Source organism: Microcebus murinus, chromosome 8 (genome assembly GCF_040939455.1).
Source record: "Microcebus murinus isolate Inina chromosome 8, M.murinus_Inina_mat1.0, whole genome shotgun sequence".
Lineage (NCBI taxonomy): Eukaryota > Metazoa > Chordata > Mammalia > Primates > Cheirogaleidae > Microcebus > Microcebus murinus.
Genome location: NC_134111.1, coordinates 39,205,721 through 39,228,244, shown reverse-complemented (window position 1 = coordinate 39,228,244; position 22,524 = coordinate 39,205,721). Strand labels below are relative to the sequence as shown.

At 42.5% G+C, this 22,524-nt stretch overlaps 1 protein-coding gene and 1 non-coding gene across 5 annotated transcripts in view; both read right to left on the bottom strand.

Moving 5' to 3' along the window:
• The window catches only part of TANC1 (tetratricopeptide repeat, ankyrin repeat and coiled-coil containing 1), a 225,168-nt gene extending 208,023 nt beyond the window's left edge, over positions 1–17,145 (bottom strand). For all 4 annotated transcript variants that reach the window (XM_012745247.3, XM_012745253.3, XM_012745252.3 and 1 more), the window contains exon 1: positions 17,000–17,145. The gene's annotated coding sequence lies outside the window, so the exon portion shown is untranslated. The remainder of the gene's footprint in view (positions 1–16,999) is intronic.
• Positions 17,146–22,203: 5,058 nt separating this feature from the next.
• Positions 22,204–22,310, bottom strand: LOC142872826 (U6 spliceosomal RNA). Its single transcript, XR_012920912.1, has one exon. It is a non-coding gene; the product is annotated as a U6 spliceosomal RNA (small nuclear RNA).
• Between the last annotated feature and the right edge of the window lie 214 nt (positions 22,311–22,524).

Sequence of the window (22,524 nt, the reverse complement as noted above, 5' to 3'; positions counted from 1 at the left end):
CCTTTATACAGAAATGCACCTGCAAAATGGGTGTACAGCAGTTAAGAATGCCTGCTCCTCTTTAAGGCCTTTAAGAGGATTGAATCAGACAGTTTAAGCACTTAGCACAAAGGCTAGCACGGAACAGGGCTCAGTTGGCTCATGTTAAATGACTGCACAAACCGAGCAGAGAGCAAGCAGACTCCTCCTTGTGCCCTTCCCATCAGGATGGGGACTAAGGAAAGGGGGCTGGGAGCTGAGAGGCCCTGTCACTGAGGCAGTAAGTAGTAATGGCTTTTAGCAAAGGTAAGGGGGGAAAAAACAACACAGGAGGCTCCTCCCTCCCACACATTATGAAAATGAACTAATCAGCAGCAGGCAGTTAATGAACCCAAACCTTGCTCACTAAGAGAAACAAAGAAGCAAAAATTATCCCAAGGGTAACCAGACACCAACAAAAAAGACACACAGGGTGAAAACAAAAACAAACAACAAAAAAACCCTTTCTTGACTTGTATCAGCCACAGGCATAAAAGAATACCTCCCAACACTGGGGGAAAAGTAGACTAAGGTAGGTAATGGTTGTAAAGCAGTGCACATGGTCAGCCCTAGATACACGCCCTAGCAGAACAGGTAGGCACTTACCCGTGTGCTGAATGAGGCAGATGCCTTGGTCACCCTCCCTCTGGAGATTAAGGGAGCTTCGCTAGCTCAGGTCTATGTGTTTTGACTGCATGCCATTCAATTCCCAAAACAACCTCCAAAAGTACCCTTGTTCCAAATTCATAGAAAATAGTTCAGGGAGGCTGTGTAACCTGCCCAGATCACACTGGGACTGAGGGAATGAGTTGGTACCTTAACCTAGTCTGCCTTTCTTCAAAGCTTCCAGTCACCAAAAAAAGACACACATGACAGAGACAAAGAGGGGGACCTAGGCTGGTCAGGACTAATAACAAGCAAATGGTCTAATAAACGGTTGATCGGATTTAAAACCCAGACTTCAAAGAGTTGAGTACTTTTCAGTGACTTTGTAATCAGTGACAACCGAGGCCATTCCCAGGCAAACCAAGAGCCCTGGGTTCTCCTCCCTGCCCACACCCCAGACTCCCCCCTCCAACCTCTTTGTAAGAAAGAAAAATACTCAGAATCTAATTTGACTAGATATCTTTTGCCAGAGGTCCACTTAAAAGGCAAGAATTAACCTAATTTTGAGTGCTTTCTACTTTGTTTTTTGTTTTGTTTTTGTGGTTTTTTGTTTCTTTGTTTGTTTTCTGAGGCAGAGTCTCACTCTGTTGCCCCTAGCCGTGGCGTCAGCCTAGCTCACAGCAACCTCAAACTCCTGAGCTCAAGCAATCCTGCTGCCTCAGCCTCCCTAGTAGCTGGGACTACAGACACGTGCCACCATGCCTGGCTAATTTTTTTTTCTATGTATTTTTAGTTGGCCAATTAATTTTTTTCTATTTTTAGTAGAGACAGAGTCTCACTCTTGCTCAGGCTGGTTTCAAACTCCTCACCTTGAGGGATCCACCTGCCTCGGCCTCCCACAGTGCTAGGATTACAGGCCTGAGCCACCGGCGCCCAGCTTTTTTTTTTTTTTTTAAGACAGGGTCTCACTCTGTCACCCAGGCTGGAGTTCAGTGGCCCAATCATAGCTCACTGCAGCCTCACAATCCTGGCCTCAAGCGATCCTCCCATTTCAGCCTCCCAATGCTGGGATTACAGGTGTGAGCCAATGTACCAGGCCGCTTGTTACTCTTGAATGTTAATCCAAATAACTAAAAAGCATCCTTTCACTTGAGCCCAGGAGTTTGAGGTCACAGTGGGCTATGACCACATCACTGCACTCCAGTCTAGGCAACAGAGCAAGACCCCCCCACACACACACACACACAAAAAAAATAATTAATTAATTAACACATCTTTGGCAGAATTAAATATGAATGTACACAAGTTTTTGAAAACAAGCAATTTTCCTGGATGTTGCTTTTTACCAGAGATCAACGTCATATTGTCTGAGAAGCTATTAAACACTCTCTGAAGGAAGTGAAATTAAAAGATAGCCAGGCCATCTGGAGTGCCAAACATTCTCAAAAGGGAGAACCTCAGTCAACCCAGGAGCTTGACATAAACGCAGATCCCCAAACCCCACCCCAGATCTGCTGAAGCAACACTACGGACAGGGCCTGGAAGTCTGCATTCTGAATCAGCGCCCCAGATGAAGCCTGTGCACTGCATGCCCTTTACACAAGCTCTAAGTCCACACCTGCCTAGCTTAAAGGTGACCTTCAACTACCTCCTTGGGCGTTTACAACTGGGTATCTGAGATGGCCTCCAAACTCTACCCCTCCCCTCCTGAGAGAGTACTGTTCCTAGTATCACTCACCATCCACGCCTTGCTGCCCCACCTGGAAACTCCCTACCTGAATTCAGTCAGCTGCCAAGCATTCCTTTTCTATTCTGGAAGAAGTTTCCATTTACCACAAAGAATCATCTCCCATGTGCACCCTTCTCTTCATGTTTTCATTAATAAAACTGTTAAAATAAAATGTATGGGGGACGAATGACTTGGACTGAGTTCCTACACTGGGCCCCAAAAGACCAACCCAAAACGAAGTCATTCGTGCTAAGGTTCCACATCACCAAACTGAAACTTAAGCTGCTTACCTGTAAGATTGGACCTTCTGAGAAATCAGGGGAGAGATGACAGCCAAACTCCCAAATAGGCCAGTTTTCAAAAAAATAGGAGATTCACAGCAACTGATCTACAGAGTCCCGGTCAACCTGAGCCAGCGCAATAAAGAAGTCCCCTCTGCTCTAACCCACACAAGGAAAGCAACCCGAAGTAACCTGATGTTAACCAATCTGCTTTTTGCACTATGCTATCTCTTTGCTCCTGCTCAAGATACCTTACAAAACCCACTGTTCTTGCCACACCCTGCGGGGCTCCTGTCTATTCTGTAGACTGAATGCTGCCTGGTTTATGAATCCCCAATAAAAGACAATTAGATCTTTAAAACATCGTTCGTTGAAATTTTGTTCCCTGACATCCTGTTCTAAAACCATGATGGCACAGGACAGTAAACCTGAGTTCAAATCCTGGCTGAGCCAGGTTACTTTGAACCCGTCCATTTCCTGCTCTGCAAAATGAGGATAACAGCGTCACATGAAAAGTTTTCTTTGTGAAGATTACACGAGCTCATGTACCTTAAGTGCACACTAAGAGGTATACAACTGGCATTAGTTCTCTTCCTCCCACTAACTCAGACCTCAAACATCATCTCTCACCTGACCTACTTCAAAAGCCTCCTATCTTGTCCCCACTCCAATCTCTCCTCCACACCATGTCCGCCACAGCTTTCCTCCAACACACAGATCTGATTACATCATCTCCCTGCTGAAAAGCCTTTGACAGTTATCACTTGCTTACAGGATCAAGTCCACACTTCTTAGCCTGGCATGCGAGGCCTTTGCAATCTGGCTCTCTCCTCCCTGCCACTGTACCCAAATGCCAAGCACCGTCTGTTCTAGTAACAACACTCTAAACACGTCTCATGTTTTCATGCCTCCCAGCCTCTGCTCATCACGCTCCCTTTATCTGGAAAGCCCCTCACCCTCCTTCCCACCTGGCAAAATCCTACGCATCCTTCACCTCCTCCCTCTCCTCCCTGAAGCCTTCCCCAGCTGCCACCTCCCCGTCCGCCCTCTTCTCCTCCTCCCCCTTCACTCTCCTGCTGCACATGTGTATCCCTAACACCTTCCATTAGAACTCTGTGTGCACTTGTCTCCCCAGACTGAGACACGGGGCTGGGCCTCAAGCTCTAAAGAGCACAATGACAGCCCTCAAGAAATATTTGTTGGAAAAGCTGATGCAAGACCTCCACCACACTCTGACAAAGGAAAATAGTTCCTAATTTGTCAAACATTTAACTCCTTCATGGTAACCTTTTACCTCCAAAAACTCGTAAGGATAGGCTGGGCACAGTGACATACACCTGCAATCCTAGCACTCTGGGAGGCTGAGGCAGGAGGATTTTTTTTTTTTTTTTTTTTGAGACAGTCTATTGCCTAGGCTAGAGTGCCGTGGCGTCAGCCTAGCTCACAACAACTTCAAACTCGTGGGCTCAAGCAATCCTCCTGCCTCAGCCTCTCAAGTAGCTGGGACTACAGTCATGAGCCACCATGCCCGGCTAATTTTTTCTATATATTTTTAGTCGGCCAATTAATTTCTTTCTATTTTTAGTAGAGACAGGGTCTTGCTCTTGCTCGGGCTGGTTTCAAACTCCTGACCTTCAGCGATCCTCCTGCCTCGGCCTCCCAGAGTGCTAGGATTACAGGCGTGAGCTACCGCGCCCGGCCAGGAGGATCTCTTGAGCTCAGGAGTTCAAGACCATCCTGAGCCCTGAGCAGACCCCACCTCTACTCAAAATAGAAAAAATTAGCCTAGCATGGGTGGTGGCACCACCTGTAGTCCCAGCTACTCAGGAGGCTGAGGCAGTAGGACTACTTGAGCCTAGGAATTTGAGGTTGCTGTGAGCTAGGCTGACGCCACAGCACTCCAGACCCAGTGACAGAGCAAGACTCTGTCTATAAAAAAAGGGAAAAAAAACACAAAACTCGTAAGGGTAATACATTTATTAAGACACCTAGGATTGCTCTTAATGAAGGAAGCAAAACAACCCTGTGAAGATAAAAATCTCTTTATGAATTCCATTGGCTTAGAACTCACTGTCCCTCCAGAAATGGAGGAAATCACACCCTTCAATTCTTCCTGCCTTGACACTTGGTACATGGAGTTAGATGGCCAATGGGGTCCCTCTTGCTGAAATGAAACATTTCAGAAAGGAAGAGATAAACGAAACTGTTGTTTAATGGTAAGGAGAAAGTATAAAAACTCAAGCGTAGCTGGACCTGAATATCCCTAGGGAACCAAGTTCATTCTCAAGGAATAGGCACTACCTGGGCAGGGAGCAGTGTGAGCCCCTGTCTTGCTGAGACAGATGGTACGAGCCACATGCAAAGCCAAATGCCCCAAGACTTGGAGACAGCTGATGGCAGAAGAGAACACTTCTAGGTTTATCCATAAATGCCAAGAATAGAAGGCCCATAAATGTCTAAGCGGTCCCCAAACTGCTCCTTGACTTCTGTTCAAAACTTAGGATGTACTAATTCTACCTTCACCTGTGTCCTTAGTAGGCACAAGGCCAATACAAAGAATCCCCCTGCTCCAAGCTGAGGATTTGAGGCTCTTTAGGGAAGTGCTTACCACCCTCCAGCTCTCCTGGTCGGCAACAGTTATTTATTTCTTAAATACACCTGCGTGTTATTTATTTCATAAAAACACATGGCATATGACTTGAGTGCAGTGCTACATACTTACTCCATCTAAATTAAATAAAGTTTACTGTTCTAAACCACAGTCAAGCAAGCACTAGTGAAGTCTGAGGAGCTCCTCATGTTCTCGCAGTCTCAGGAAATAAATGGATTTTGTAATTGTTGATTTTCATGAAAACCAGACAGTTTGTTAGCAATGTTATTGTGTCAATAATAAAATATCCCTTTTTTCTCCTCTGGTTCCTTCTCCTCTATAAATTGCCAACTAAAACTGTCCCACCTGTTTAGTTCAAAACATTTCATATAACCATCTAAATGTTTTAATTTAAGCAACCAATTACCCATATAGATTGAAATCAAGATCTTATCTGGACTTCCATCACTAATACCTCAAAATTTACATTTTAAAAACACTCAGAACAAATAAAAACTACCATTCAACAACTGATCCAGAAAGGTGAATTTAAAATATAGTAAAAGTAGGCAGAAGATCTGTTTGGGACACCTATGATCCAAGCCTGGTGCTAAGTGTTTTGTATTATAGGTTCTTGCCCTGAGTCTTGGCATGAACCCTATGAAACAGAAATTACATCCCCATTTTACAGACAAAAAACAGGTCAAGTAAATTGCCAGAACCACATACAAAACCAAGGTTCATCTGGCTTCAAAGATCATGCTTGTTACCATATCCTATATATTTGTATGTTACCAAGGGGAGGAGAAGAAAAGGAGTGTGTATGTATATTGCTAATGTACTACTATAGTTACAAAGTACCTATTCTGTCCAAGGCACCTTATTATTCATAACAGGCAAATTTTAATGTATAAAACAGCATCCCTGCCGGTTCAGGGATTAAATATAAGAATGTGCTAGGAAAGACTATGACAGCTATCATTCATCATGCAAAGCTACTTTATATATACTAAGCTATTCTTCATTAAGATTCACAAAATTCCTTTAAGTTTAACTTTTCCCAGACATACAACAAGCACTTGGACGGATATCAAGGGAAAAAACTTAAATAGCAAATTAAGTTAGCAAAGTCAGCTATGATAGAAACTTTTATTTACATGTCTGAATTTCCAAGACAACGTACATATAAAATCATCACCCTGAGGGTGTCCTTAAATTTATGGCGGTACCTTAAAAGATTAGCATAAACATTTATAAAAAAAATATTCCTGAGACCAGTCTAAGCAACAGCGAGACCTTATCTCTACAAAAAATTGAAAAATTAGCCAGGCGTGGTGGCGCCTGCCTGTAATCCCATCCCAGCTACTCAAGAGGCTGAGGCAGGAGGATTGCTTGAGCCCGGGAGTTTGAGGTTGCTGTGAGCTATAATCACACCACTGCACTCCCAGCAGGGGCAACAGAGCAAGACCCTGTCTCTAAAAAAAAAATTTAAAATTTATCGAGTAGAGGTAGAATTAATGCACACTACCAAATTAATGTGCTTAAAAATAATTCTTATAGGATAGTATTTTACCATTACAACTCAGCCACCCTGTCATTCTGAATAAAATTCAACCACCAAATACGTTTAACACCCAAGCCACTTTACCCAAGAGATACATGGCTCATAGTCTTAAAATATACCTACAACTTATATCCATTTAACCAGGCCAACTATTGAGAATCTTTCCAAACACACCTAGAATAAATTCAACTTGCATCCGCTTGATATACTAGTAAAACTAATTGCCAAACCCTAAGCCATTACTTCTTTATATTAAAAAAAAAAAAGCTACTTCTTGTGAATTGCTAAACTTAAATGCCTGTTCCCAAATCATAGGTGGAGAAAGAGCCAAAGTATGGGACCTATTTTTGCCAAAAATGTTCAACCTGAATCTAATCATGCCTTTAGACCTATAGGAAATACAGAACAAGGAGACAAGGTAAACACTACCACAAAGAAACAAATTCAGAATGTGGAACATGCTACAGGTTCTCTTCTAAAAGTCAGGAGAGGGGGAGAGGGAGGTGGTAAGATACTATTTTTTGACATTTAAAAAGACTAAAGGGACAAAAAACAACAACAGCCCACAGTGCAATATGTGAACCTTGATTGAATCTTGGTTCCAAAAAACAAAAATGATGACAAATGACATTTAGGGAACAATTGGATAATATCAAAAAATGATTGTTGATTCTGTTAACAGTGATAATGGGATGGTGATTTTTTTTTTTTTTTTTTTTTTAGTCCTTAGCTGGAAATGCATACTAAAGTTTGTCAGGCGAAATTACATCATATCTGAGATTTGCTTTAAAGTATTTCAGCAAACATCAACCCAACTAACATTGTTTTCTGGCCAAAAGATGCTCTGCAAAAAACAAAAAGTTTCTACAGTTCCATTCGTTTGGGAAATACTGAATACTCTGTTTCCTTTCAAGGATATTCATGATGAACATTAGCTCTAAGGGTGTTCAAAACTCCTTCAGTTAAAAGCAAAATATCTGGTTTTCTTTTGTTAGCCCAGATTCTCCCACTTATTTAACCATAGAACTTTTCCCCCTGCATAACACCTGTTCATTTCCTGAGAATCAGTTTCCCATGGAACCCACTTGGGAATTCTTGCTTTACCTAACTAAATCTTAAGAGAAGTAAGGCTCTCTTATGTCACATGCACAATTCAAGAACCTTGAATATGAATTTCACAATTGCATCTATTTGCAATTTAGGAGTCACTCACCATTTCAGTATCTTCTGCATTTGGAGGTATATTTACTCTTTGAGGTAACATGTTTTAATTTATAAGTAGACTTTCTATAACATAAAATTCCCCTGAGAAATTTCCTTCAAATGGAGTTAAATTTTATTTATTCAAATCCATTTCCTTGGATATCTACAATGAAAAAGATTTCAAATTCATCCAAATTATCAAACCATGCCTACTTTTCCCTTTTAAAACTACCTTGAAATATTTCAAAGGTTTCCCCAACCCTTTCCAAAGACTCATCAAAATAAATTACTGGATTTACAGTTAAAACAAAAACAAAACAAAACTCTGAAATCAAAACTCTAGTCTTTCAGTTAGGGTTTTTAGAACGCGAAATCAAAACCCCCTAAATTTCCATCTTTATGTACCAAAAGTGGTCCAATTCTTATAAACACGTGCTTTGGAAAAACTGAACTCATCCTCAAAGAGATTTACTTTAATCACAAATTCTATTTATACCATGGCTAAAAGTTTCATAGCAAGCTTTCAACTAATATTTGTAGTTCATTTGAAAAAAAGTATAACTTATGCCATTTAAGAACCCCAACACTTTAAAACACTTTGGAAATGTACTTAAAAGAAAACAAAAATGGCTAACAAAGAAATTTGAGCTAGAAGTAACTGCTACAAGGAAATATCCAAATTTGATGTTTCCTTGCCTCTAGGAGGTAATTTACAATGTTCAAGACACTTTCATATACATTCTGTCATTCGACCCTCAAAAACCCTGGAGAAACGCCTCTCTTCCATCATACTAGCATGTACCTAGGGCTCAAGTTGAAAGCCTACAAATTAGCAACGCTTCACTATCCTTTCCATAGACGGAATACAGGCATAGGCAACTTTACTGAGGAGCGTTGAGCCCATCACCTCCTGTCTCCCACGAGGGATGTTCAAGCCAGGTGTCCACCATGGGAAGTATCTTCCACGATTGTGCTTCGTGGTACCTGCAGACACCTAACTAACTATTCACAAGCATTTAGATCTTCATACATATCACACACCAGGCCTTTCCTGTTACTCCACAAGGAGAGAAGACTCTCCTTTGAACTCACTACACCTGCTTACAATTGCCCAGTAATATTTTTGCACCATCATCCTATGGAGCTTCCCATTTTTTTCCCCACGTCAGAGTTCCCACATGAAAGAGCATGTAACTCTAAGTAACACATGTGAGGGCAGACAAAACAGCTTGGGGATAAAAATGACCCAGGTATGAATCCTGAGTCCTCCTGTCTTGGCCACATGAGCACCCTGTCCTCGGTTTCCCTTCAGGTGTGTGGAGGTCCTGCCTTCCTAAGTTTGCCAGAGGGTTAGCAGCAAGAGAATCCCCCCAGAGTGAAAGGCACAGAGTGAGGCTGAACAACTGTAGCTCTGTGTCAATCTCTCTTTCTCCCAACAGGGAAACAAGCAGTATTTAAAATATATATATATTTAAAATATACATATATACATATGAAATTAAGACTGGACCATTACCATCAAAAAGCCTACAATCCATCTGCAAACCAAACAAGTGAGCACCTTAATAATAAAAGGCAAAGAGAGAAAAACATAATGAATGTACAATGTGCTAGGGATTCTAACAGGAAATAACCATTGAAATGCGGAAGGGAGGGAAATCAGAAAAATGTTCATGTGAAAGTAATATTTGAGGTAAGCCATAAAGAACATAAATTTCAGTGGTGGTGGTGGAGGTGGAGAGAAGCCTCACTAGAGGCAAAATTGAAATAAAGTTATGTGACAGTCAGGGATGGACAGGAGCTCAGTGTTAGGAGCAGAGATGGGGAGGACAGCTGTGTCTGGAAAGCAAAGTTAGGGACCAGATCACAGAGAATCTTGCAAGCTAAAAATAAAATGGGGACAGCACCACTCTCATTTGTCCTAGCATCACTATGGTGCTTTTGGCTGCAAGTAACAGAAAATGCCTGACTATAATTGTGACTTAAATTGTGGTCTCGGGCCAGGCGCAGCAGCTCAGGCCTGTAATCCCAGCACTCTGGGAGGCCAAGGCAGGAGGATCACCGGAGCTTAGGAGTTTGAGACCAGCCTGAGCAAGAGCCCATCTCTATTTTAAAAATAAATAAATAGTGTTCTCAAGCTTTTATGATCATGCAGCCCTATCAGTAAAAATACTAAACATGTACCCCCAACATGTTATAATTTATATGTAATTAAAACAGTAGTTATAAATTACATGTATATATAACTAATGTATCATGTACATTATAAAATATCCATTAGAAACTTTTTCAAGGATGAAAGTCACAGTATTTTTAAGTTAATTTTTATTAATAATACAAACCATATACAATTTTTATGCCAACTTGTCAAATTTGATTTAAAGGTCATTTTCTAACCTCATATTTACAAAATTGTTCCTATATACTTACTTCATTATCATTACACTATCTTAGCAAGAAAACTTTTCAAACCACTTGCCCATTTTTGTGGGGTCAGTTTAGTTAAAACTGGTTATTATAATGTATAAATCCATTGATATGGATAGAGTTCACCAAAAGCAAGAATGAGGGTACTGCTGTTAATTCTAGCAGGTTGTACAATGTCCACTTTCCTCAGGAGACCTCCTACAACCTACCTTGACAAGAGACTATATATATATATATATATACCAACCAGTGTCAACCCAAGGCTTAATTTTTTTCTAACATTCTAATAATTTCTTCCCTTCCATATTGGGTGATCTATCACACTCTACTTTGGAGATCATTGTCTGAAACAATAATGAAAATGTTGTTGTTGTTGTTGTTTTAATCAAGAAGTTCTGAGTCACAGCAGTTGTAGGGTTGGTTAATTTAGCAGCTAAAAAAAGTCACTGTGGTCTTAGGCACCTCAATCTTTGCACTCTGTGCAACTTGTTTTCTTGTGCTGACCACCTTATGTTTCAAATACAGCAAGATCCAATAGGTATCACATACCTGCTCATTAACCAGTCGCTGGCAACAGGTATGGTTACTACTAAAACTAACTTGGCTTAATCAAAATTCACTCCCTGGGACAGGGGACACATCCAGCTTACCCTTAAATACATGGCCAATGGAAAAACCAATCAAAAGCAAAATTATAGTACTAAGTACAATTGGTCCTCTATACTTGGCCTCTGGTTCCATATCCACAGATTCAACCAACCACAGTTTGAAGGTAAAAAACAATAAAAAATAACAATTACAACAATAAAAATAAAATAAAAAATAGAATGTAACATTTATATAACATTTACATTGTATTAGGTAATATAAGTAATCATCTAGAGATGATTTAAAATACACAGGAGCCTTGGATAGGTTATATGCAAATACTATACTATTTTATACAAGGGACTTGAGTGTCTGAGAATTTTGGTATCCATGGTGCCCTGGGACGAACTCCCCACAGGTACCGAGAGTTGACTGTAATATTATAAATTATTACAGCAATCCCCAATGAACCACATAACCACCAGAGCACGAGGGAGCCTAGACACAGGCAGAAGAACCATCCACACTGAGCCTGACTCCAATTTCTGAATCCCAAGCAAATAAACAGTTACTGACTTAAGCCGCAAGAAACAAGGGGGACCAAAACCTAAAATGCTGTTGTACGAGCAACCAAGCATCTCTGCCATAGCAGTCTATATATGTAGGATGGTGGAGGGGTGGGAAGAACCATACTGTTTCATTTCCACAGTTTTTTTAAAATTCAAACATCTAGTTCAGAGTCAGCAAGCACTCAATAAACATTAATAATTGATGTTACTAATCCCAAGTAATTTAGAACAAAGCATGGCAGAGCGAGGGAAGTATAATGGGTTACATGGGAATAATGACCAACTCTTTTAAGTTTTTAGCAGTAATTCAATACCCCCTTACGCAAGTGCCTGTGTGCACAGCAACTCAGAGCCTCACAGAATGTGGACAAGTCCATTGCTCTCAAGACTACAGGGGTACACATCACAAAATGTTCACATCCTTTGCCATAGTGGGTGGTATGTTGCTATGACCAGCAATACCACTTCTGGAAACATACTGCATTGGCTAGCTCTTTTTGTTTACCCAGCTCTCTTCCTCCTCCATTAACAATAACCTCCTTCTTTGTGGGGTACTTTGTCTCCCCATAGTCCCATCTTATGGGTCTCATCGTAACTCTCCTTTGGCAGGCATCAGGCCAATTTGGATTCTCTCCAAGGTTTTCCCAAATTGAAACTAAGATCAAAAAGGCAGTTTCTTGCTGTGAGGTTTTACATTTCCTCAAAAGTACATGTACAATAGGATCCCATTTTTGCATAAGTATATATATAAATGCACCAGAAAGTCACAGCCAAGCATTTCTTAGAGACTTCTCCACCCTCCAGCCCCCACCTCCCACCCACAGAGGGAACAAGCAGCTGTTCATGATAGGTATGTAGCCCTAGGTGTGCTGGGGTGGAGCAGGGAAGGGGCTGAGTCACTGTGGCTCTAGGCTATGTGGTTGAACTTACTGGGTTCACATCCATCCACAACTGCAACTAGAAGATTTTTACTAATAAATTCCTTCATGTTAGCGGCAAAGCGTGTGCTAAAATCCAGGGACTATATCATCCCTCCGCAACATTTTTCTGGTCGTTGCCATGCCTGCCTCTGAAACTCTTTTTCCAGAACATTCTTCTTTAGCACACACATCTGCAAGAGCCCCTAAAGACAACACTTGCCCTAGAAGGGCAACCTCCATCAGCAACAAAGCCAAACCAAACCACGAGAACCCCTTTCACTCTCCACAAGATAATGTTTCCTGAAACCCTTCTCTCTTCATCCAAAGTCCTCTGTCGTTCAAAATCCATTCTCCTTAAAAGAAAAAACCAACAGCCATTCTTGTGCCTTGCTGTTTTCATCTCTTTCTGGTACACTGATAACAAAGTTTTCCACCTTCATTAGCAAATACTGCTCCATGATGCTCCCTTCTCCTCTCAACCATGGAAATGGCAGCAATTTCAGACTCACCGCACCTCCTTCCCAGTAATGGGACCCTATCAATGGGTTCTGATTGATATATCCTTTCTGAGGTTTCAACTGCACTGCCTAATATTTTGGAAAGACATTCCTCTGAGAACAAGTTTATAAAGCTGAAGATACACAAGCTGCTCAGACATACAAGAGCTGGCACGTAATCTCATTTCAGAACCTATTAAAGATATCCATACCAGCTTCCAGATGCAAGTCAAGCTGCAGAGTGCTCCTAACTAGGCAAGCAGGACACAGTACAAACATTTAGAGACACAGTGGATATGGGTCACCTGTAACCTACTACTTCTTTACCATTAAACCAATAGCATAAGGGAAGGATTTATTTAGCATGCAAAGTGCTGCAATATCACACTTATCCAGTCATTAGAAAGAGCCCAAGAATGATGGCACCTAAAGAGGAATATTCATCTAGGCTTTGTAATTAGGCTGAGAGATACCAAGATGAAAGGCGAATGGTATGTTCCTTTCTTATTTTTAAAAAGAGGTACAGATTTGAGAAGTGATTTCCTTAAGAATGCTGCCTGGGTTACCAGTCTGGATTATAAATCACATTAGACCCTGAAGCCTACTTAATAAAAAGAAGTTGAAAATAAACAAATGATTAGTTTGAGGTATGTGACTTTCCTCTTGGGGAGAAAGTTTTATTACCATTATTAGTGAACTGTTTTTAATCCCTGAGATCAAAGCACAGATATTAACCCTGGGGTTCTGAAACCAAAATAACTCATAAATAAAATACTGTGAGAAATTGCCACATATTAACATCGGTCTGTATGTCAGGTTTCAGCCGACGCACAAGTGACTCCATGAATAACAGAGGTATGGAAAAGGGAGTAGGGAGAATCAGAAGATACAGGTTTCAATTCAACTCCATTATTTATGGATGACACTGGCCTAACTGATCCAACATCCCAGGTCTGTTAGGGTTCAGAAATAAAACATGCAAGTAAAACTGTCTATAAACCCCACAGCACTGTTCTACTATTACTGCACTGGCTCCAGATTTTCTACATTTCTCAAACTCCTGGAGAATCACAGAACTCTAGGGTTGCAAGGTAATCCCATTTTAGGGATGATAAGGATGAGAAAACCAAGGTCCAGAAAGGCTTAAGAGCCCTGTACAGAGAACATTTTTGTAAACTGGGGGTGGGGGGGAAGCTGGGGTCCTACTTTTTCCAGTGAAATATGCATTTTAAAAGATATTTCAAAACAAAGCTATTTTAGGGAGTAAAACAAACTCCTCTTCTCCCCTTCGCAAAAACATATAAGCATGCTTCTTTATTATGCTTCTGTAAATTTTTTCCTGTAACTTAGAAGCTAAACTTTTTATCAGAAAGGTAAAAATAAAGCCATTTCTTTATCTATGAGACTCTCAACCGTATTCTCAACCTAAGGGAGACAAAATCTTCACAACTGGGTTAAAAACGTGTAACGGAAACATCAACATACCTACCATTATTAACCTCCACCTATGCCGACAGGAGTCATTATAAGATGGATTACAGCTCTACTAGCCCAGGATACTGGTTTTAATGTTCTCAGGGAGATAAAGAATTAATCGCCAACTCAGAAGAGAATGTTGCCTAAAAATGGACAATTTAATCAAGACAATGCCATTGTCTCTAAAATTGTGCCCTCAATCACCCAGTATCAAAAACCTACTATGGCACCAAATAAATTGTGTGTGGTTAAAGAGACAAAATGTTCCTTTTTTCTACAGGCTGTTATGGGAAGCACAAAAAGGCTAACTATGAATCACTTACATTTTAGCTCCACTATGGACATAAATTATGATAATTTGGACATTCTGGTGGTTAAACCAAGCAAGCAGGAAAATCACTGCTTCCAAGTTCCAGCAAAACTTGGAAACAAAAAAGCTTGGTGCCAAAAAGTTAAGTCTGTGGCACCACAATTGCAAGACAGGGTCATGAAAAGTGACCTTAAATTTATTTCTAGGCTTTCCTGCCTCCACTAAAATCAATGACACTATTTCCCATCCCTTATTGTCAAATCACAACAGTCCGGAAGCCTGGACCAAGTTCACTTGGCAGGTAACAAGAACAACCCGAGGAGGAAGTCCTGAAGGATATCAGATACCATACTTACTTTAATTCCACATACTTTTCATTTTAAAACCGCCAGGATATATTTATGATGCTTTTTGACTGACACCCACCAAGCATTCTGGCTGACACAAACTGCAAAAACTGGCATACTCTAGGGAAGGTTCTTTGTGTGGTCTTTAAGCAGTTTAGATGAGTAAAACATTCGGACGACTACTATAATGAACACCTCTCAGCCTCTCATAAATTCTTTCATTCCCAGCAATCAAGAAGCAGCTGTTAAAATCCAGGAATCTTCCTAGTGGCAGATCTGAAATACCTCCAGGCTGGCCAGAGAAGCTTCTCAACTGCTTCCTTCTCCTTCCCCCCTCCCTTGTCCCAGGAGTGCCAACCTGGCAGGAAAAGCAGATGACCCAGGAAGAAAAAAAGAGTAGCGGATCTGGTGAAGCAAACTCCTTTCATTTCCACTACAGAAACACCAACCCTCTGTGCCAACTAACCAGGTTTCTCCTTTCCTCTTCCACCCCCACCAAACATATATTAACTTCTGCAGTCTGGTGCGTCTGGCATTTCCAGGGCTAGGGACATCTCAGCAGACCAGAGCCTTTTCCTCCATGATTCTGAACCAGGAGCTTCTTTTTGCGCCAGCGTTTGAGGTCCACCCCATGTTAAGATTCAGCTTCCCTTTACTTTGTAACCCGCCGGGACGACGCTGCTCCCTCCCGGGGTCAAGTTCAAGATGAAGGTGCCCTCCTTACTTCCCCGAGTTGACTCCAGCAGGGAAAGGCGCCGAGAACAGCCCCATCACCTGAGGCACAGGGCTCTGGGGCTGCCAAGAGTGGGCCGAAGCGGGTAGGGAGAGGACTGTCGCCGAGCCCGGCGTCCCCCGCCCCTCGCCGCATTTCTACCTGGCCACCGCCGCATTTCCTCGCGGAGCCTCACACAGTAAGTTAGTTTTGAGAATGCCGGTTCAGAGACCTTTCCGCCTGCAAACACGCTACATAACGCCTGGGGCTTCCTTCCCAGCCAGCCGTTCTGAAAAGCCGCTGCGCCAAAGCCGGGAGCCCCCCCCACCCCCGCAACCCCAGAGCTGCGCGTCCTCACCCCAAAGTCCTCCAGGGGAGGGCGTGCGCCCTGACACAGTCCCCTACAAGTGACCACTCTGCATCCAAGACCAAGGGGCTCGCAATCTTGACACAACTCTGGTTTCCTCAGCCCCTCCCCCACAGAAAAGTCCTCAATGTCTCATTCTAACTCACCCCGCTCCCCACTCAAAGAGCGTGGATATAGTAATCGCAGTGTTCCTGGAGGCGAAATAATAGACTTTCAGCCCAGACTGGGGCAATACGACTCCCACTCCCACCCTACCCCACGCCGGCTTAAGTTCGCTCGGCAACTTAGCGACCCGCGCACCCCGACGCTCCGGGGGCGCCCGGGACCCCGCGGTGCCAGGCGCGCGTCTCCCCCGCCGCCCCAGCCCCAGGTACCCGGCGCTGCCCAGGCCCTTGCCAAGCCCCAGGGCTACAGCGGAGGCGGGAAAGGGGGCGAGCAGGCGCGCCGGCCGGGGGTGGCCCCGAAACTCCAGCGTGCCCCGCGTGTTCCCGGTTCCCCCTACACCCGCTCCGCCGGAGGCCGGCTCGGTCGGACGCAGAGGAAACGGCGCAGGGAAGGTGCGGACTCCCCAGAAACGCCGAGACCAAGGCCCGGGGCGCCCAACATGTCTGTGCCTATGCCCGGAAAGCTCCCGAAGGGGGGAGGAGGCGCCAGAAACTTTCCCACACGCCTTTCCCCTCGCCCCGGACACCCTCTCCTCCTCCCCGGGACCCTCTCTTCCTCTCAGCGCCCCGGCAGCTGGCCCAGCCCCGGACGCGCGGAGGTCCGCGGCGGCGCCCCGGCGGCGGGAGTTACCTGCCGGGAAAGTTTCCAGCTCCTCCGCGCGGTTCCCCACCCCCAGGGCCCGGCCTCGGGGCGCGGCCGGCTCGGCGCTCCGCGGCTGCCTCTCCTCCCGCTCCCGAGGCGGCAGCCGCTCCCGCAGCTGCCACAGCGAGGGCTGCGCTCCGGCGCGTCCCCCCGCCTCACCCGGCCCACGGCCGGGCCTCATTGGCAGCGCGAATCCCCGCCCTTGCGCGTGTTCCCGAAAGCACCTTCCTCTCGCGCGCCCGCCCCGGCCGCGCCTCCCGCGCCCCTCCCCGCCCGCGGCTGCCGCAGCTCCGGGGACCGGCTGGGGCGCGGCGCGCGAACTTTCCGCGGGGCACGGGCGGGGCGCCTCCCGCCGCTCCCCTCGGGGCCTGGTCCCGGCGGGAAGCACCCGGCCGCCCTGGAGGGGGGGTCCCTGGGCTCTGCGCCTGGACCCCTCCGGGAGCAGAGTGACGTGGGCGATAGTCCTTTCTGTAGCCTCTTTAAAACCAGTAAAGTGACCCTCCTCACTACTTTTTAAAAACAACCAAGGGGGACATGTGGGAGCAATTAGCCGAGTTGGAGTTTCCGTGGATGCTTTAGGGTGGCTTGTGTGGCTTTCTTGGATTTTCTATGCCTCAGTTAACTGCACACACATACACAAAAATACGAACACACTCAAACACGCTCACTTTCTGGGGCCACAACGAGCTAAGGGAGAGGGAAGGTGTAAGAAAGCATCTCCCTGGCTGCGCCCTGGTTCTTTCCTGAAAGCGAATTAGGGACGTTCAGGGACAGTGGTAGCCTGGGCGTCCCTGGGGCCCCAGGTCTGTAGCCTGCTCTGACCCCTCCCGGCTGGCCGGTGCTGTCCGCGCTGCACCCGCGGAGGGCCCGCGTCGCGCTTCTGCCGGCGGGAGCAGGGAGGCCTGGCGGGGACAAGGGGGAGAACACACAAAGATGCTATTATTATGTCAGTTGGTGGCAGTAAATTAAACTCCTGCGTTCCCAAAATGTTTTGTTATTCCTCAGCAGAGCAAAAGTCAGGTTAGACCCTAGAGATTCGGGAATCCTGGGTTCTCCAGATCCTCCCAGGAGTTCCAGGCAGCCAAATCGGTCCAGGGGACCTCAGCCCACTTCATACCCGAAACCCTCTAGGCCAGCCTTCGTCATGGAAGGATTAACTAGAACTGCTGCTGCCTTGTGTGGCCAGCGGGAATTGTGCACGGGTCACCCCATCGGTGTGTCTGGAGCAGAGAATACAGAAGTTGCTATAAATGGATTTATTGGCAACCCCTAACCTTGCTGTGGCAAACTTGCCTTTAAAGACAACTGTGTTTTAAACAAGTTTCCCCATAAAAACTTCAACCTCACGCAGAGCTTCCAATATAAAGATACCGGCAGGAGGGGTGTCCATATTTAAAGTTCTATGGAAAGGGACTGGAAGCAAAATGCCAATCTCTCTTCATAAATTAAAAATGACTGAAATGTGCTGGGTATTTCATCCACAGTTTCAAAGGCCTGATTATTATTACTGTGTTGATGTGTGAGCAGTAAACATATCAGCAGCCTTGAAGTCTTCCTGAAACAAGGCAGGATATGAATATTTAAAATAAAATACAAAGGTATTAAACCAGAAAAGCTATTGACTTCTTTCTCCGTTCTGAAATGTCTCATTGCTGGGAAACATGGTAATATGTTTTATTTTATTAATTTCTCTTGAAATGAGTAAAAGTTACCAATCTTTCAACAGCAGATGAAAAAGCCAGACTGCAACCTTAATGATAAAAGAATCCACAAACAAAAGACAAAAACTCCATGGTAGTCTAATCTGAAATAGTAAGATAAGAAAAACAGTCCTAAGGCAATTCAAAGGTGAGGGGAAAAAAGGAAGGCTTCCATTAAGACCAGTTTTGGGAGAAAAAAATATGAAAATTTTCTAAGCATTTTAATATGTGAAGTATTAGCTAAGCACAAGTTCAAAACTGAATTTTAATACTTTTTTAAAAATCTACTTTTCCCTTAAAAAGCGAAAGTGCTTTTAGTTAGTTCTTTGGTGATGGTTGGTTCGTATTTTTAGGGGGACTAGAAAGCAATTTCCCGCTCCAGACTTGGTTATAATGAGTGAAATGTATAATGGTTGAAATTTATCATTTGTCCCACATTCTTCTGTCTTTGGCTCTTCTCAGCTATATTTCCAAATTTTTGATGAAATTGCTTAGTTAAATTGGGTTTTGAAGGCGATTTTTTCCCCCTCTACCCTCAAAATTCCCAAAGTAGCAAGTAGAAAATCACGTAAATATGTTAATTACTGTCATCAACTTTAAATTATTTTTAGTTGAAAAAGTTTTGTCTTTATAGTTTCAGAAGTCACAGTCACTAAAGAAGTAACTTCATCACTGCCTAGTTAGGAGTGTTTAACATTCTAAACAGGCATACAGCTAGCAATCTGAAATTTGCACACAGAAAGGCCCTGTCTCCCTTTCTTCCTGTAGTGTTTATATAATCCAAACTACATATGTTATATGCACAATCTGATCTCCAGCTTTAAACAGCTAACATTACATAGAGTATGTTATACTAAAAACATCAAAGCTGTCTTAAGCTGTGGGTGAGAACAGTACATTTTATAAAAGACAAAGACAAAAACACAGAGTAAAAAAAATACGAGGGTGAGGGAAAAAAAGGGAGGCTTCCATTAAGACCAGTTTCACAAGAAAAAAAAAATATGAAAATTTTCTAAGCATCTTAATATATGAAGTATTAGCTGAGCACAAGTTCAAAAAATGAATTTTAGTACTTTTTTTAAAAATCTACTTTTCCCTTAAAAAATAAAAATGCTTTTAGTTAGTTGTTCAGTGATGGTTTGTTTGTATTTTTATGAAGAGGAGAGAGAAAGAATAGCTTTTCCTTTCCTGGGGGTATCTCTGCTCATAATAGTTTAAAAAGTTCATTCATCACATTTCTGTTTATAACAACTGGAAAAAAATTAAAAGAGAAATATATATCACATGAATATTATACGCTGCACACATTCACCAAACATACATACGATATATTGGATTCCATTTTTTAATTTTCTGTCAGTTTGCCAGCAGTGTAGCTTTTCTCAGCAGAGTGAAAGAAAACAACAAATAATAAACTGGTTATTTTACCATACAATTTACTGCCCAGGGCAATAGACTGAGGAAGGCATGAGAAAACAAAGTGCCTTGTGAGTGTTAGTATGCTTTTTTTCCTTGCTCAGATTCATAAGTACTTCTATTTTAAATCAAGCCTAAGTAAGGATCATAGCCAGTATTTATTATGGTATGTGTAGTATAGAATACATAGTGAGAAGTGAAATGTTTAAAACAGTACAGTAATTACATACAAAAGCTGAGACAGGACTAAAAAAAAGAAATGTAAGGCAATTTTTAAGGCAAAATTTAAGGAAATCCAGACAAAACAATTTAGCACACAAACACTTTTTTCCTTCTTTGGGGTATCTTTAAATTTTTACAGAATTCATTCTCCTTTGGTCCATTCATACTTCCTCTCCCTTTTAACATTTTGGGAAAGAAAAGAATTTTTAAAGACATGGGGAATAATAAAATACATTGGGTGTAGTTGGAAATCAGCTGGGAAAAGCAATGAAATTACATACCCCACACTGTCCCTGCATGTGTAATGATCCGTGGTCACACACGTGTACCAACACCATGGTCAGATGTGGGCTAACAGCAGACATTCATCCAGGGATATGGAAAGCCATAACTGTACACTGTTAGCCAGGCAGTTAAATTAAAGGGGTCATGGGACATATAAACCCCTCCACAGGTCTAGCACAGGGCCTGCCAATATTGTAGAAACTCATCCAATACAGGTTAGGCAGTTAATTATTTAAACCGACAAGGAGTCCACTAAGGGAAGAAGCAGGGAGATAGATTCCAAGGTTCACATTTCTTCATAAGAATATGGGAATATCTAAAGTCCTGGGAGAATCTGGTTTAAGATGGCATGCCATCTGACTAACATTTTCAATATAGATCTAGCCCAATCTTATGATGCTAAAATGTCCTATAGGGGGAAACAGAAATGTCCCTTGTTCAGGAAGGGTAAGGTAATGCAATCTGTCAGTGAGTCTGGTTAAGATAGTTTAAAAAGAAATGTGTTGTTAACTTTGAGTACAACAGATGCATTTCAATATTCTCCACCTTGGGAGTGTCACTTCCCTCTTTTCAGCAAGTTGTATAAGAAACGGCACTGGCAATGAAGCCATAATATCTAGATGCCAGTTCTGACTTTGTCACTTATTGTTTGTGATTGCAATTCGTTTAATCTTTTTGAGCCTCAGGTTCCCAATCTATGAAGTGAGGAGGCTATATAGAATCCCAGCCTCACAGGATTGTTGGGAAGATTAAACGAAGAAAGGTGAAAACCACTTAATAAATTAGAAAATGCTCTACTAAAGTTCATTTTTATTTAAAAGACAATAAACTATTTTTCTTGGAACCACTTTGGTTTGAATAACAACCTAAAGGTTCAACCAGAGCAATCCAGAATGCCTACATTTGCACTCTTGAGGAAGAGTGATTTCAAGATGATTTAGTGGTAGGTAATAACTCCAATTAAGCTCTCAGAGACTCATCTGGGGGTAAATTGGCAGTTCTTGTCTCAAACAGTAGCAGTCACAAGAGCAATTTATAGAGATATATTTTTATCCTGTGTTAGTGTTAAAGAGAAAAAATTACACTACATATGCAATACAGGCATATCTCACTATGCAAACCAACATATGGAAATTCTTAATTACATAATATATTAATTGTAAAGGAAATATTTCCTTTAAAAAAACTTACTGAGATTCTTTGCAAGTGCCACTACAATCTTATTTATATTATTAAGTAGTGACAATCTTTTCATTTCTGCGAAATAGCACTGAGAAACACTAATGAAATTGTAAACTTGAATCCTACAAATATTTTTGTCAATCCAAACACTAATCAAAACTGCTTTGTGGTTGCATGTTTATTTGAAGAAATGCAAATGAGGGAACAGCACTTATCAAAACATTTGGTTTAAAGGGAGTGCCAAGGAGAGGGACATAAATATGGAGAGCCTAAGCCAAAACGGAGACTTTGGTTTTGTTTCAAAATCAGTCTGTAGCTCCTCCCTCAATGATCAGACAACCTAATCCAGAAATGGATAAGGAATAGATTCCTTTTTTATTAATTTATTTAAATACGGAATACTTCGCAAATTTGTGTGTCATCCTTGCACAAGGGCCATGCTAATCTTCTCTGTATCATTCCTATTTTAGTACATGTGCTACAGAGGTGAGCGCTATGTTGATATTTTTGATGATGAAAATAATCAATTTGATAGAACTGGAGAGGTTTGTCCAATCAAGGGCCACTTAGAATAGACCACAATAACTTTTAAGCCAAAGGGTGCATAGAACAGGATTCATGCATTTAGAAAACTATTTTTTAAACTAGTTTTGGGATTTTAATACAGTAATTAGAAATTCTATCTAACAGTCTATTAAAGATCTGAAC